This window comes from Phalangium opilio, unplaced genomic scaffold (genome assembly GCF_054372755.1).
Source record: "Phalangium opilio isolate 3A_F unplaced genomic scaffold, DU_Popi_V2 ptg000014l_1, whole genome shotgun sequence".
Classification (NCBI taxonomy): Eukaryota; Metazoa; Arthropoda; class Arachnida; order Opiliones; family Phalangiidae; genus Phalangium; species Phalangium opilio.
Genome location: NW_028324149.1, coordinates 1,557,671 through 1,572,286, shown reverse-complemented (window position 1 = coordinate 1,572,286; position 14,616 = coordinate 1,557,671). Strand labels below are relative to the sequence as shown.

The window sequence follows — 14,616 nt, the reverse complement described above, 5'->3', positions numbered from 1 at the left end:
TAAATAGAGGTATACGTTTTAAAAGATGAGGACAGCGGAAAGAGTTCTAACCTCCGGCCTTTTATCACTGCACTAAGAAGATACGATCCGGGCTTAATTAAGCGTTACGATAAACTTTCTACTTAAATAAGAATAGAAAGAGTTTCTCTCGGCTCTAGTAGCTCGAGCCATTTTCCAGACTAAAACACTTTAGGGAATCGAAAGGTACTCGATAAAGTCGGAGGAAAGTGGACTTCTTCCCCATCTACCTCTTCCCGTTTCCTTAACATCCTGCAGTTTCTAACCGTAACTACCCTATCTCTTCTCTATCGAAGCATCGCGACCGGCAGTCGACTAGAGACAGCCCATAAGGAGAGAGAAAGAGCGAAGAAAAATGTTGATAGTATACCTACCATCTTGCTCGGGTCTGAAGTGATTAACACAACCCTTTTCCAAACATGTCCTTGTAGCTTTCAATGATACCCATTGACTGTACAACAAATTACTGAGGTGTGATTTTCTTTACTACAGTCTTTTCGATACAGTATACGAATTCAAAACAAATTGAACAGTTTTAGGCGATTTCTACAAACGACCCCACGCATTAACGAATTTGTTAACGAGACCTAACGTTAGCTATAATTTTAGTTGGGTATGCTAACTAATAACTATTGTACAAAAATTGCGTACATTGAAAATCGTTTGACGAATGATAATTTCGGTGTAACAAGACCTATTCTAGAGTGGTATATCATTTTTAAAGTGCAACACTAATTAACATAATCTTTGAACGGGTTGGACTCGATTAAAAAAGTCGATACCTGTAACCCGTTTGTTTTTACAGCGTTAATAAACTGAAATCCCTGCATTAAAACTTCAGCACCTTATTCGACATAGAAAAAGTATTTCAATAAATGAATTTTAAATACCGTTACTCCCCAATCACCTCAGTCTGTAATTATTTCATTTGACAATCGCTTGTCGCCCATGTCCCCCCTTGTCGTGTTTCAAAGCGACAGCCCCAAAGTAAGAAAACGGGTCAAACAGTTTTGTCAGAAGTCATTTATATGAAATTCCAACCTCCCCCCAATGCCACAGGACGCCACGCGCAACCCCAAGGAGTTAGATGTTCCCTGGAGTAGTTTAAAAATGGCACGAGAATCGACTGAAAAACCATGCAGCGCGAGAGCTTATAAAGATAGAAAATTCGGAACTAAAGGCTAAGCATTGATTGACTCCCCTTTTATTTTTGCTGGCGGGTTATCCGAGACTGAAAACGCTAATCAATCTTCGTCATTTAGGCCAAGGCACGGATATCGTACCAGGTGAAGGTGGTGTAAGGCACGGGGTTATCTAACGGCCAGTGGTGGAAGCTTTTTCCGCCTCAGCGCTTCGCCGCGGTTACCATGAACGGAAGGACGAGGTCACACAGATAATAATCGTCATTATCCAATGGGTTGAAATAGGAGATTTTGTCATTCCATAGATGCCATAAAGTTCTTTATAATTGATTATTTTGATTAAAGAAGCTATGAAAAATATTTAAATTTAAATAATTTTAAGGTTTGCTGTTGTCCCAAATAGGTTAGGCCTACTACATGTTTAGTAATGAACATCAATTCTCCTGTTTATAAATTTTAAGCAAATTTTTTGGGCTAAAATTTCAAATAACATTCTATCACTTCGACCCCAAAAATCGCTTCAAATGCCTTAACCGCGTTGTATGTATTTCTAATATCTATGTTGGGGTCCCGCAAAATTGCCCATTGTTCTTATTCCGAGTAAATGCGCGACATCTATGGTTTGAAATCATTGAATAGATCTAAACGGGACCCACTCTGGCGAAGGTAAAAGAAAAAAATGGCTTATAAAAATTCGAGCGTATTGGAGCGCGAGTCCCGAAGGTATCTTCTATACTGAAAAAGCGCGGGAAGTCTTTTCTGGGCACCAAGGGCCTTTTCTATACGTCAACGGCATAATGACGCGTCCCCATGAGTCCTAGATCCGCAGTTAGCGAGCGCGGATAGAGAAAACGGGCTAAACCCTACGACAGAACTAAGGCTAGTGCCCGAAAAAAACATTTGATGAGCAAGTGTTAACGCTTAAATTCTGTAGAAGTAGCTAGGACGTTAATTCCATCTTTGAATATAATACAATAAATAACACGCAACTGGTACATAAGTTTATAATATATGTGCCATAAGTATGACACTACCGATACTTCGTAATGCCAGAGACTTACAGCTCGAGCTAATTCGGGAAGGACAAGCGAGAATTGACTACACTCCGTTAATTTGAAGTCTATCTTCTTATTTAGTCTGTATACTAAGCCATTGACAGCGCACAACCAGGCGTTGCTTTACGAGAATCTATGACCTACGCCATTTCATGACAAACTCTCAATAACCACTGACAACTTATGGAACATATGAACTTACGCATGTAGGATAAAAGGGTCGTAAGATCGAAGTACAATGGTTAAAAAACTGATTTCCCTTAGAACAGAACTCGCCATATTTCGGTTCTATCACTCTGTATAGCATTGTTTAGTCATTAAAATAATACATTCGGTCCTTCGTGTTTTAATTCCATCAAATCTTATCACTCATCCGGATTTCCTGTACCGTTTATAAACACCCTGGTCAACGCCATAAAAGCTTGCTAGTCTGGCGTAAAGAACACATCTTGAACATAATCACTGGCTTGCCAGGAATAAAGTAAGGAAAAGAAAAAAGGAAGCGCGAGCTCTTCTAAGGAAAGGAAGGAAAAAAAAAGATCGTTGGTTCAATGAAGCGCGAGGCCCCAACTTTGCGCGCGCGAAAAGATCCGTTGTACCGTTTTATCGGTGAACAGGGAAAAAGGCCTAAAAGGGAAAAACCTATACTAAGATGAAAAAAGGCCCCCTTGCTTCTCCAACCCCCTCCCCACCCTTTATAAAAATCTATAGATTATGAAGCGCAAAAAAAAGAAAGGAATAAAAAAAATGGGCAAACGCTCCAAAACGACGATGGATCGAGTTTCGTCAACGTAAATCGTCGAAACAAGAGCATGCTACCCTAATCATCGAGCGAAATATTCGGACGAAATCTATTGCAGCATTCCACTGCCAGCATATTTCTCCAAATTCTTTAAAATTAAAGTAAAATAGGTGATTTTTCAAAATTCTATTATTACTGAACATTTTCCTTTCGTATTTTTATAGCTAGTCTGCAACGAATTTAGTTGGTTTTGACTCGATTTTAATTTTAGGACTATTACTTTAATTTAAAACAATAAAAACAAAATAAACACGTAAATAAGAGTATGTAATTAAGTCTAAGCACGATCTTTTCCACTTAAATATCAGGAAAGTAAATTAACTACTGCACAGTTGTTTTAATCTAATGCATTTCCCCCGTTACCTATAGCTAGGGTTGTAATGTAAGGCAAGGCATTGAAGGCAAGTTCTATTTCGTAAAATACAGCCTGAACCAATTTTATCGCGTATAAGTTTGCACTCACGTCGAGCAGCGGGTGAAAATTCGCTATATAATATATTTTTATTGATTATAAATAATAGCAAACAGCGGGCCTTAAGACTTTGTTCGTCGAATTAAAGCCAATAAATCCTTAACTATGGTAAGCGTTATTCGCCCTACACGCGTCAAGCTTTATACTCATTGGCTCTGAATTAAGAGACAAACTATAGGTTATGACGCGGGGGAGTGAGATTGAAAATGAAGGAATGCCTTTCCTTTTAATGCAAAATCTGGTTTGAGACTTACTGTTTCGGATCGAACCGGGAAAAGTTTCGCGTGAGATTTATATTATAAAAGCAATCTCACGCGCGTCGTGGGAACCTTAAGGTCATTCAACAATGACAGGGTATTTTTAACAAAGCTTCTACGGAATTTTATAGCTATTAACGTGGACAACTAAGAATGACTCGGTTATACTAAAGGTATTATAATTTGCGTGTAAAAATGTCGTAAGTGTCTAAAAAGAATATTCCCTAATAATTACTTAACTAAGTTACAACGTTTGAGACCATAGGTACAGTTTCGAAGGCGCTTGTCACCAAGGCGAGGAACTAGAGTCGCGCGGTTCTAGCGTCGGGACGGTACTTGGGTTGACGCGTTCGTGATAAATTGCTGGTGTGAAATTAAAGTGGGCGTGTCCTTCTCCGTCACTCTTGGGGGAACAGGCCTGGGGAACAACCCCTTCCTATCTAACGGAAGCAAAACTATCACCATTTAACTTGTCACCGTGTCTTAAGACTTCTCATACCTTTAACCCAATATTTTTAGTACTGCAAAGCGATTGAGACAGACGTATACGTAGTAAAGGGTATGGCAATGGTATTACTTTGTCCCCATGTTGGGTTGGTTGCCAGTTTTTATTACTAAAGGGACCTCAGGGACATTACAGGAGGGACACCTCAAAAGACTCCAAGTTTCCTTATAAAAATTGGGATGGCCTATACAACTCAGAATTTATGGATTTTCCATGTGCTATCGTAAAATTAAAGTTTTTATCGGAAAATGAGCTATATTTTTCCCTACACACTCTAAATTATGCAGAGCTATAATTTCTTATTTGAAAGACCATATAAAATAATGAATACAGGGTGTATCAAAAAGGGTTCCATGGACAAAGTTGAGTCTAAAATATTCTATAAAATTTTGCCCAAAGGGACACAGTGTTTTACTGATGACCCCCTTGAATATAATTATCAATGTCTTTGGATTTCTTACTAAAAAACAAATAAAACAAAGCAATAAACCTAAAAAAACAAGAAATTTTGATTCACCTAAAAGAACTCGTAGAAAATAAAACCAAAAAAAACCACTTACAATTGACTAAAGTCTTGATTCACTACCGAAAATTAAATTATTGGTTTTTCAATTTTCCCTTAGTATATTTTTTTTCTTCTTGAACCAAAATGAAGATAAATCAAGAAATAAAAAAATATTAGAGGTAAATTAATTTTTAGAACGATTCTCGAAAAGAAAAATGAAAAAAAATTGCAGAATATTTTTAATAAGACAAATGCACTGACTGTGAGACCAAGGGCTAACTCGGGTTTGCCTGTCTCTCTCTCTCTCTCTGAATCTCAAAGAGAAAAAAGGTAAGAAAATATTTAATCAAAGAGAAAGGGGGCTAAGGCTTAAGAAGAATGTTTTCTAGAGAAAGAAATATAAGTAGGTACTCCCAAGGATTCCGGCACAAAACAAACACAATTATTGTAACACCGATTTTCTCAATATCTAGAGGGAAAAAGTGGTAAACAAATGAAACCGAACTTTCTCAATATTTCCAACTCGCAATGCGGAGACTTTCAGGGATATTTTTTGTTACTTTTCGTACTGCCATTTTAAATTATGAAAGCGAAGGACGTGTTAAATTACCCTAAAAGTTTATTTACCATAGAATATAGTAAACCAAAAAGCTAAAATAAATAAATATATCGGTTGAAACTTATGCCATCATTAACGACTCCAGGTTACATTTCCGGAAAGAAACCTGTTTTTTTTTCAATCCACCACTATCTTGAAAAATGGCGGAAAATTGTAAAAAAATCTTTCTTAAAGAGTAAATTAACACTAGTGTGTTCATCTTCTTAAATATGTAAATAAATCAGTAGTTTGGGCCTATTATCGTTGAAAATCGGTCAGTTTAGGGATATAGTCTTATGAAATTTTTGGGTTGAAAAAACTGACAAAATACGGTTAGATTCTCCAATATATTAAAACAACCAGAAGTGAGATGAGATCAGAAGTACTGAGCTAACCAAATTCTTCACTCGGCGAAAGTGAATATTCTTAATAACACAAGAACGGGTGGCCCTCTGGTAGCGGTTTCTGAATTTTCCCTCCAAAACGTGAGACGCTCGCGGTGGTAGACGGCCGAACTAGATTCAAGGAGCCGCGTCCGTGTTCGGCCGCTTTAGGTTGAGGGGAAGGGGGTAGGAAATGTTTTTGGAACTCGACCAATTTTTTTCTCAGTAGTAGGCGCGTGGGAAGCGGCATAAAATCCTCAAATTTGTTCACTAGTGCCAGGATCTACTATCAATGCTAGAGCCCTTCACTTCTAGTCTCATCTCACTTCTGAACAACATATATACGATTATCCCTTTGACGTTGGATATAAATTAGCCGTAGCCGTCTAGTGTTTCGAGAAACTGTCTAAAAGGTTAAAAGAGAAAACAACAACAACAACAAAGGCACGGTTTACTTTAGAAAGGCGCTATAAACTTCACCATATCCCTTTAATAGGCAAAATTACCTAAAACATACATAACCACTCTGTTCGTCACGACCCTGTTAAAAGCAACAGCCTTATATACGATACGCGTTTATTTTTCCTTCCGTTTCCGCTGTATTCCCTATTCCAACGCGAACATATTGAAGTTACCATCTTTAGCGCGCCTAATCTATAGCTCCTATAAACAAACTTCCTCGGAAGTAATAAGTTCTAACAATGGACGGACGAATGGAGGGAGCGAGGGGCTTGTCACTCTGTGTAACCGGTGTAGAAGGACGTACCTTTTACAGTGATTACGCGTAACCTTTGAAAGCTCTGCCCTTGACAGCGCTAAAATTATTACAAGTAATCCGTAATCAGTGTACAGGGAAACTAATAGTGATTAGCCCCTCGGGAAGGAGGTACTTCGTTATTCTAACTATATAAACTTTGCCAGACAAAGTTGTTTTTTTTTTGTCGTTTTTAAAATATTTGCATAAAATGATAAATTCAACATTTTCCGGTATAGAGATATACAAAAATTATTTTTAAAAAAAAATTAAGATATGGATGTAGGCCTAGACAAGGCTGTTTTATTTTAAAATAATAATAAAAAAAATACCGAGAAGAAATACGTAATTTAAATTAATGCATAAAATGTTTGCAACTAAGTTAAAATATCAAAGTACTGAAACAAAAATAATTATAAAATAAAGATTACATTTAAATAATAATAAAAGCCCTTTGTTACTCATTACGTGACGTTATTATTAAAAATATAGGGGATACAATTATTAAAGCTAATGTTTTTCTTAAAAATTTCAATATTTATACTGTATTATAACGAATAATTTAGGGTAGGCATAATATTTAAATCCTGAAAATACCTTTAAGATAATATTCAACTCACGGATAAAGTCTAAAGATAAACCCTAGATTAAACAACTTTATTACACAAACCCTTTAAAAAAAGTAGCCCAATATCGATCAATTGCTTTTTTTTTTTTATAAAAGTCAAACGAAAATTTTGGAATAAAAAAAAATGAGTCTAGGAGTGAGCAACAAACTGATAGCGTAAATAACACCATACCAATAAGTATGACACAATGGGAACCGCAACTCAAAATTAGGCCTAATTATAGCCTAGTCTTAAAGTGCATGGCGACATTTAAAGGGAATATAAACTAAACTGTAACTGGATAGATTAGACAATTTTCAAAACAGACTGGAGGGGGGGGCGAAGTATCGTCTGATTGAAGCACTAGCTGACCCGTCCCCCTACAGTTAAAAAAAAAAAACGAAATTACCTTGACCCGTCCTCCTCTCCATCAACTCTCTTCTACGCCCCTATAGCTTTAACCAGAAGTGAGATGAGACTAGAAGTACTGAGCTGACCAAATTCTTCACTCGGCGAAAGTGTATATTCTTGATAACACAAGAACGGTTGGCCCTCTAGTAGCGGTTTCGGACTTTTCCCTTCAAAACGTAAGACGCTAGCGGTGGTAGACGGCCGAACTAGATTCAAGGAGCCGCGTCCGTGTTCGGCCGCTTTAGGTTGAGGGGAAGGGGGTAGGAAATGTTTTTGGAACTCGACCAATTTTTTTCTCAGTAGTGTAGGCGCGTGGGAAGCGGCATAAAATCCTCAAATTTGTTCACTAATGCCAGGATCTACTACCAATGCTAGAGCCCTTCACTTCTAGTCTCATCTCACGTCTGCTTTAACCTCTATATTGACCCTACAACTCTTCCTTGCCCAAATGACCCCTGGAATATACGAAGCCTACCAACCAGGGGTATAGTAATCCTACAACCTATGCTTGTCCACATACCGGACTACTGTCACATGTGTGGTCAAACACCAAACTTATCGTTGTTATGTTTTTTATACTAGTAGATGCATGTATGCATATCAGTTCGATTAAAATATTAACCTAGTTTATTACCCTCCTCCTGCCGCTGCTAGGACAAACTTTGTTGTATTCGGTATTCTCATAAACCAATAATTACTATACGACAAGAACATGATTAATATCTCGAGTCCCTGCTAAGCAAAGCGGGGAACACACAGAGCAAAAGAAAGAACGAGAAAAAAAAACCTTGTAAAAATTGGAAGACAAAACTATTTGGATGCCTAGAGTCTAGATTGTAAAATGCGAGAGAGAGAGAGAGCGACGGGAAACTTATTAGGGGTTATTTTCTTTGTATTACGTCTATTTTCGATTAGGTTTGGCAACCTAGAGGTCACTAGGATCGCGTTTCAATATGAGCCGCTGCATTAATTAATTATTTAATGACAAACAGGCCATTGTGTCTCTTACGAAATAACTTTGAAGGATTAATTAGAAATTGCGGCTTAATATAAAGGGGCCCAGTAATAATACAGAGGTTGCAATCATATCCCTCCCCACCAAAGGTCAAAGACTTACCCATAATCCTCCACCGTCCACGATTGTATAAATTGTCCCTTAATTCTCTCTTTCAGTCCAAAATTTCATAGATCATGCTGAACAGAAATTAAAATTAAAAAAATATAGGTTATAGTCAAAGAAAGAAAATAGAAAATACATACTGAACCAAAAAAATCTAACTAAACTAAAAGGAATCCTTGAACCTTATTGGTCGATTCGAGTCACGTGATTAGAATATCTCAAGACCGTTTAAGGCATGAAGAAGAAGACGGGGAATAAAATGGCTACCCTAATTATCGCCTATCAAAAAAAAAAAAATAATTATACACCATAATTTTTTCTAAACTAAAACTGATAAAATTCCTTTTTCTAACAATAAAACCACGGTTAAAAACCAACAAAAATAATATATACACCTTAATTATACTAATTTTAACTTAATTACTTACAATTATCTTCAAAAATTGTCTTAAATAGATGAAATAAAGCACGAGGGCGAGTAGGGTTGACTTAATAATAGGTTTAAACTTCAAAAAACTAACCTCACATTTATAATTAGCTTTTCTAAAGCGTTAAATTAAAATATTAAAATATTAAATAATTCTTTTCTTGGCTGGCATCATCGTGGCTACCGAAACGAACGAAGACAAAAGGCTGATGAATGCAGCTACACATGGATGACGTAATTCTTTGCCAACGGGCGCTTCCCACTTTCGACCTAGGGGTGGGGGAGGACATTTGATTTACTTCCACCGACACGTGGGTACACGTTTAAACGGTGCTTTGAAATTTCAACTATCCTTGAAGCTTGATATAAAATAAAACTATTTTATATTGTAACCGCTTTTTAGTAACATAAATAGATTTTTCAATTTAATTTTCGTCTACGAACAAATACTTATTAAAAATTTACATTTTAATTAGTAAGGCATACTTAATACTGCTATAATAAATATTTGTCCTACATAATTAGATGCATACCTAATTTTAGTTTAAAATATTGACTGTGTGTACACGCATATATTTATTCTAAGGCATGCATGTATAAAAACTCAAGTATATATATATAATTTTAAGCCTGAATTGGCCTTAGGCTCCGCCTGAATTCTACACCAATCCATCATGACAAAACTTGAAAACTACCAACTCCGTGCCAGGAAAAACAATGGAGCGGAGGGGGTTTTGGGAATTTTAAAATGATACTTGTTGTTCATTGTAAACCCTTGAATGTATCGCGAGGCAACTCGGAGTATTTCTTAATCTAATAATTTTTAATATTTTCCCCCGCTTCCCCTTCATTAAATCATGCGTCGTGAACAAAACTAAAGGGGAATAGAGAATTGGACGCAATGGGAGCGCAACTCCGCTCAATCTTATTGCTTTTGTTTTCGACATTTTAACAAGAAAGTAATTAAAAGGCGAATTTGAAAAATTTGCATAAGAATGATTTTTGAATTTTTGAATAAAAAAAAATAGAAAAAGGAGTAAGGGGAGATTTTTAGATTCGACCAAGCGCGGAATTATGCCAAAAACTTAACTCTCCCAAAACCTTTAATTAAAGGGATAGTGAAATCATTGATTTTACGTACAATATAAAATAGGGGATAGAAAACTGATTTCAAAAATATTATACGGTATGCAAATTATATCAATGTTATTCTAAATTCAGAACATACTGTTTAAAGTTAAAATTAGGATCTTTTCCAATTTAAAATAAATGTTAAATACGGTGTTTTCAGGGTGGTAAAATGTCATAAAACATTTCGGACTCAAAAAATGAAAATCTCCCATAAAATCTATTGTGCTTCTATTACCCTTTTCTCTAGCATTCTGCACATATTTCACATTCCCTTTTAAAATGAAAGATGCCGTAATCTCAGTCCGTCCGTCCCTCCAAGAAAATGAGGCCGGGCTAATTAAGGGAAAGAACAGCGCGTGAGTTTTTGGCGGGAAAAAGGGGGCTTTTTGGGTAAAATAACGACAACTGAAATCCTGGGACTTTAGGGACGTCTGACAAAAGCTGGACTTTCAATGGTCGTTCGTTTACGTGAAGGCTAGAGCCAACATTTTGAAACTAACCACCGTATACCACAGTATCCATTATTTTCAAATAAATACCGCGTCAAACAGTCCCGACTACAGTGTGTCAAAAACCTTAAATTCGCGCGGGAAAAAGTTTGAAAAAAAAACAACAGTGAAGGGTTGAAAGTTTCGGAAGCTTAAATAAAAACAAAAGAGAATTTTTGGAGAAAGAGAAAATAGGTTTGGCATTATTTTGAAGTCAAAAAACGAAAGAGAAAATATATTCATATAGAACATAGATATAAGAAATATGTGTACTGTTTCACTAATTACCCCTTAAATTTAACCATAAGAAACTGTAAAACAATCCTAATTTATTTAATAAAGGGGTTATCCCTAAAACACCTTTATACATAACTCAAAAACGATGGGTCCTTAGGGCAAAAATGTCATGGAACAATTTTCGACTCGAAATAGAACAAAGAACATCTCCCATTTAATTTCTGACGTACCTTTCAGAAACATCTTGTATATTACTTATATCTATTCCATAATATTTACCTATAGACAGAGCCTCTAGGGAACAGGGTTTCAACCAATAGAAAGTACCTGGCAGTTTAGAACAAAATAGTATCGGCTATTCCGAAAATAATTCCTAACATCCAACAAAACGCTTTAAATTGGAGTTACGTCTATTTGGTTACTAGGTAGTTGTACTGAAAAGTGGGAGAGCTGGGAGCTAGGGCGCGAAGGTAAAGAGTTTGACAATCTTGAAGAAAGAAGGTTTGAGCTACAAGAAGCGCATGGCGATATATTTCTCATAAAATGCGGTTTTTTTTCTTACTAACGTCTCGCGTGTATAATGTATTCTCTATTGCTGATCCCTGGCCCATCCTTCTCTTTCTCCGCTCTTGAGCTTCTCTTTTTCTTTCCCCCCTCAGCTTTTTTCCCACGCGAGAGGTCGAAAACTTCGTACGTTACCAATATTGAAACCGCTTAAAACTTCAATACAATCTTTGAAAATTTATTAACTGTCCCACCCCTTGGTAACTTTTGAATGGTCTCTTCAAGTTCACGCGCGCCATCAGCATATACTTTAAGGAGGTAACATTTTCAAATCATAGTATCTTTTCAGTGTATTTTCACGAAATATACGAGGTTTCGCGTTTTGGTCTTGCCTTTTGTGAAGAAATCACGCTTTAAAAACATCGAAGTTAGCATTTCAATGGACGAATTCAACAATTCAAAGTCTCTTCCAGGGATTTTAAGTCGGTATTAAAGCGTTGAAAGAGACTAGACATCTTTGAACGATTGTGTATGCAGTTTGAAAGAAAAAAGAAGACAGTTCAATTTCAAGTTTGATGGATAAATTCCGATATTTACATTTAATTTAAGCCTTATTTCGTCTATTATACCGTGTCTGGGATTTATTCGATTAGAAATCCAAACGACAATTGCGTCGCGAAAAGCCTTGGAGTAATTTCCATCTCACAATTGAAAAGGTCAATTACAAAAAAATTACAAACACTTAGTTAGTTAGTCCAAGGATAAAGCGTTTCGTTGTAGAAACCTTATCGCCATCTGTCCACATCGTCGAGAAACAAAAAGCTAAGACACCAATATACATGATCTTCAAAACACACTTCCGAGTTTTCAGAGGAAGTAAAAATATTTTAATATGAAAACTATTTCATAGTCAAGGGTTATGTTCTGATATCACCCATAACTCCATGTGAACATATTTTTCCATGGGAAGCATTCTTAGAAACGAGTCATAGTTCCCAATGGTTATGGATATACTTGCAAAAGGTTTGAGCTCATTCATAAGTTCTCGTGTTCTTGGCTTCACGAAGACTTATTGGGCATAAGCTTATCGTATCGAAAATGCGAATAATGCGGAACTGAAAGTTAGAGCAACTACAGGTGCCCTTAAAATGGCCCTCAAGGAGTAACTTAAAAGTTTGGCGAGCGGTATAAACGACTTAATAGATTTTAGGAAATACCCCTACTTCCTACTTCCACATTACACTTTCTCTTCCACAGTCTTTTTTAACGCTTATGACCGGCTATTTTGCGGTCGCGAGTGGCGGTTGTTTTTTTTATATACCGTTGAGTTTTATGGGGCATCTTATACTACAAGCTTCGGTCCTTTTTCCTTTTATCGCGGCACTAAGAGAGGCAATTTTAAAGAAAGCACCTCAAACTCCCCTCTTATTTTTAAGTTTATTCATTCTTAAGGCTTACTTGAATGATGTTATATACTTAAAATAAATTTAAAGGTAATTGTTTCGTATAGCAAAAAAATTCGTGATAATGGAAACGCTTCATTTCCCTGAAAAATATGACGTTGTTCGAGGCCCATGTAATTAGGTAAGAAGGTAAAAGGTTCATTCTTGCTCAAATTAGTCGGAAAAAATAAGATTTATTTATTTATTATTAAAATGTTAGCGTTAGCAGTTATGAAACTAAAAAAAAATGGTCAGTCGATTTTTAGAGAAAAAAAAACGTTTGCCAACTTCCAGGGGCAAACCCAGTAATGTATTTCCTACCAGCCCCTGTAAAACTCTTTACCCGCAATACACTGGTGTATGAGATTTTTCAAAAATTCATAGCTTAGTTAATTATGGACCTATGTGGGCGTTTCTGGCCTCATATTAAAGCTAAATTTATAATCTATATGAATATTTAATTATATTTTAGGCAATGTTTACGTTGAAGTTCCCCCCAAAAAAAAATTAAATTTGAAGGAAACGGTTCCTATCCTTGCCTTCTTTAGAATTACATTTTTGGTAACCATATGCGTAATGCCTTGATTGCTAACTCTACGCAATTCAGAAAGATAGTAGTAACGATTCTCCAGTAACATATCGATCGTCATTAAAAGAGTGAAAGATGATTAGTGGGGCAGCAAAATGATCGGAGAACACGACACAAATTGCCATATCTCCTTCATTGAGGTTGCGCTGCTCAGGACTCCGTGCTCCCTAAATTCTCGATACAAAAGATATATAGTATAGTTTGTCTCGTACGTAAAGTTATCATTCTCCAGTCTCTCTATAGAGGGCTCGACAATGATCTGTCGCCTTTCGCCATTGTCCATCGATTTCCCCTTTTTTTAGGGCAATCTTTCAACCCCTCACGAGGCAACCGGCCAAGAGACGCTGTACAGAAAAATCAGTGGCAATACCAACAAGAGGGTGAAGCGGAGATTAAACCCTTTGTACTTAATTACTAGTGTTCCGATTCTTGTAACCTTAAGTATTTATCAACATTGTGAAGGGGAGAACCGGGTCAATTACATACTCAAAAGGACTTACCTAAATCGAAATTATAACACACCAAAGTAGAGGTATAATAATGATTGGAAAATTGATTTTGTTTCACCCAAATCACGTGACACTGAGTATTGGGGGGGGGGAGTCAAATTCACGTCCGTCGCGACTCTGAATCAACCTAAACTGGGTTAATTAACTATCGCCAGAAAAAGTGGATTTCTTTCTTCTGTCTTACTTCAAGAAGCCCGTTAGTGTCTTGGATTCCAGGGGTTTAAAAAGAGTCTCAATTTAGTGAGCGTGGGGCATTCTGGGCCATGGGGTCCTAGAGATATGATAATCTTTTGGGAGGCGACGCGCGCAGCGCTGCGGGAAGATTTGACCTACATTTCATTAGAATAAATCGTCAGGGGTGGAACATTTTTGGGCTTAATCTTTTCCAATAGGATTAGTCCAAGCTCGTTATAGATTACTGGAATTCTTTATAAAATAGCTTCTTTTTGACCGTTCTTAGATCTAAAAAGTTAGCCCCCCACCCTAAAAAAATAAAGAATAAAGATCATGGGTTATTTATCTTATCAGACATTTATCCGTTAAAGTATCATTTTCAGAAAGAAGACCTGCATGCAGATATCCATCATTTTTATTGACTGAGAGGCGTAGATTAAAACTAAATCCTACTTTAATCGATAGACTTCTGTCTATCTTATCTA

The 14,616-nt window shown here is 36.6% G+C and overlaps 1 long non-coding RNA gene across 1 annotated transcript in view; it reads right to left on the bottom strand.

The window, feature by feature from the left end:
- LOC149705009 (uncharacterized) overlaps nucleotides 1-8,894 on the bottom strand; it is a 59,720-nt gene extending 50,826 nt beyond the window's left edge. The window contains exons 1-2 of the long non-coding RNA XR_016381492.1: nucleotides 8,771-8,894; nucleotides 8,628-8,704 (exon numbers count right to left, since the gene is read on the bottom strand). This is a non-coding gene — a long non-coding RNA (uncharacterized LOC149705009). The remainder of the gene's footprint in view (nucleotides 1-8,627; nucleotides 8,705-8,770) is intronic.
- Between the last annotated feature and the right edge of the window lie 5,722 nt (nucleotides 8,895-14,616).